This window comes from Carex rostrata, chromosome 1 (genome assembly GCF_964058835.1).
Source record: "Carex rostrata chromosome 1, lpCarRost1.2, whole genome shotgun sequence".
Lineage (NCBI taxonomy): Eukaryota > Viridiplantae > Streptophyta > Magnoliopsida > Poales > Cyperaceae > Carex > Carex rostrata.
Window position 1 is genome coordinate 17,837,841 of NC_135918.1, and position 3,037 is coordinate 17,840,877.

General features: G+C 31.3%; 1 long non-coding RNA gene across 1 annotated transcript; it reads left to right on the forward strand.

Annotated features, from left to right (window-relative positions):
* The first annotated feature begins 260 nt into the window (after window positions 1–260).
* On the forward strand, window positions 261–1,904 carry LOC144547177 (uncharacterized). The gene is made up of 3 exons (XR_013509033.1): window positions 261–309; window positions 967–1,137; window positions 1,544–1,904. It is a non-coding gene; the product is annotated as an uncharacterized LOC144547177 (long non-coding RNA).
* Window positions 1,905–3,037: the final 1,133 nt, after the last annotated feature.

Genomic DNA, 3,037 nt, shown 5'->3' on the forward strand with positions numbered 1-3,037 from the left:
CACTATCTATCAATCTTAATGAGGCAAGGTTGATGTTACACAGAATTACATAGGATTAAATGTGGCAAGGATTAGATGTGACAATTTCTTAATGAGCGAGTTATGAGCGAGTTGGGTCATGCTCATGCTCGCTCATTAAGTAAATGAGCGAGTTGTTAATGAGCGAGTTTAAATGAGCGGATAAATGAGCGAGTTTAGGCGAGCTTTTAATGAGCGAGTTATGAGCGGCTCACGAGTTATGAGCGATTTACTCACCCCTACTAGGTAGAGCAACTGGAGGCGCCTCTCTCTCCTCTTTTCTTCTCTGAGGTTTCTATCTCTATTCTGCTCTACTCTACCTCACTTAATTTCTGGTTCGTGTTTAGTTCGTTTCTTTGTGCAATTTGTTTCAAGTTATAGCAAATGGGAGTACCTCATAATGGATTGTGATTCAATGAATAATCTGTAGTGAGGTTGTTTTACTAGTTAGCCGATTTGTATTTTATGTTTCTTGACACATTCTTGATTTTGTAATTGGATTCGTTTAAAAGTACTTTTTTTTTGCATTCTATATCACATGAATTCCAACAAGTATTCTTTCTAATTAGCTCCCTATTTCTATTTCCTTTTGCTTAATTAGTTGCTTAAAACTGAAATAAATATATTCAATTTTAAACCCTCCCTGTTTCTCTTAATTCTTTCTACCAACAGTTGCATGCTCCAGTTGGTGCGCTTTTCAGAAATATATCCATTTATTCACCTGTGTTTAGTTGTCTGTTCTAAAGATTTGATCTTTAATTATTTGGTTTTGCTCCAATGGTTTGTAAATTTAACTGCTGGATTTAATTAACCTTTTTTTTCTGGGTTATTTCCAAGAAAAAACTTATTTTGTGAGCAGTGATAAATGAAAAATCATTTATTGGTTCTGAGAATTAGGTTGCTTTGACAAATAACAACTCATTTTTCTTTTTAATTAAAAGTTAATAGGATGGATGGAAACAAGAAGAAAATGGATAAAAATAAGAAAAGCAGCCATCAAAGGAGGATAAGTGGCATGGCAAAGAAGATGGACGAATTGTCCATTTTAAGCGATACCGAAACTTTTTTCCTCTCGTTTTATCCCAATGGGAAGGCAGAGCTTGTCTTAGGACCGAATACGTAACCTCTAATTCCTTATCTGTTGTTTTTTATTTTGTATATGTTTAGTCCTTATTTACATGATTTGGTGAAAGAGTAATCTGTAACTGAATTTAGGATAAATTGTAAGAATTCCTTTATGTTTTCTTAATCTGACAATTGGAGTTTAATTATCTAACTTATTGAAGAGAAGTTCATGGTGAGTCTTTTATAAAGTATTACCAAGTGCTGGTATCTGTTTACCAGCTTTTTGTTCCATTCATAATGTTACAGTTTTTGTTTTATATTCTCAAGTTCATTGCTTTGTTTTGTAAATCGAGAACAAGTAGAACCCGATTTAGATGAAATGAGAATATTGAAAAATATATTTTACGATTAAAATAAGTGCCAATAAAATTATCTGATTATTTTTGTATTCTTTTTTCAGCAATTTTGAGGACATGGTAAACAGATTTGTTAATTTGAGCCCAAAAGAGAGATATGAGAGGTTTGTTAGTCATTGCATTGTTTCAAAGTTGTACCTATTTAATTTGTTTATTCAACTGTTTCTAATTACATATTTTTCTATTAACATATTTTTCTCTTTTCATATTATTGGTGTGTTTCTTATATATATGAGCAGTGAGCAGGAAGGTATTAAGGTAGACATAATAAACTCTAGTTCTTTCAATATTTTATTTATTTTTAATTTTTTCAACAAGTTTGGCTATAACTAATATTAATCTGATATAAACATTCTTACTTTACATAAATAGGCTTTAAAAGAGGCCTTCAAAGAGAACAGCAAACATCAAATCGATGTTCAACCGTGCATGAATCTTAGGTACTTAGTTCTATTAGTTTTTTTTTTCTCTCTGACAACAAATGTCCCATATTTGGTACCTGTTTGATACCTGTTTTTGTTCATTTCAAGTTACATCTTGGTCTACCAGCTATTAACCAAAATGACTATAAACAGATATATGGAGAAATCTGTTAATTTCTATGTCAATTAAATCAAAGCTTATACATTTTTTTTAATGATCTTTTTCAGGGGATCCGGTACCTCTCATGCCATCGAGCAGGTATTATAATCTACTGCATTTTCTTACCTTGTGCCGAAAGCATCCCCGAACTTTTTATTTATGGAAATATAAAAAAATAAAATGTCCAAAAACAAATTTTATATCTTTTTGTTCCACCCCATTGAAGGACCAAACTTCTTCAAAAGTGAAACAACAAAGGCCCATATTACCTGTACTATGGATCCATATCTCTATTTTAAGGCTTAAATAGTCAATCCAAACTGTTAACCATGATCTTTGTATGAAAATATACTTGGAGACCAAATTTTCAATTTTTTAATATTTTTTTACTATTTTTTAAGATACGTAGAAAATAACTTGATACTACAATGCCATATATTTTTTCCTTCTTTTGTTCTGATTATACACTTTCTTTACAGGGCCCGCAGAGGTTTCTTAACCTAATTGAGGAAATATATCCAAAGGATAAAAAAGTTGGCGAGCTTGGGTAATAATTTCACCAAACCTTATTAGTTCAACTTATCGTTTAATTTTCTTTTGACAGCAATGGAGTGCACTTTTTGATAAGCAGTTGAACTAGTAGTATAGCCTAATAACCAATTTGGGTCAAGACAAATCATCTTAATTGAAGTTCAATTGAACAAATTAGAGTTAGTTAGTGAAAATTGGATTGCTTTATGGCTTTAGTTTCTAAACTGGAGCAAATGAGGAAAGACTTAATTACTTGAATTTTTTTTTTGTGTGAATTCTCTGCATGTACAGATACAGAGAACAATTGAAATTCCTGAAAACTGCCTACGAAACTGCAATCTACCTAATCGAAAGGAAGAAGGTTCATACATTTTAAATAAAACTACACAAATCGTCTTTAATTTATTTCTATAATTAGAACTACT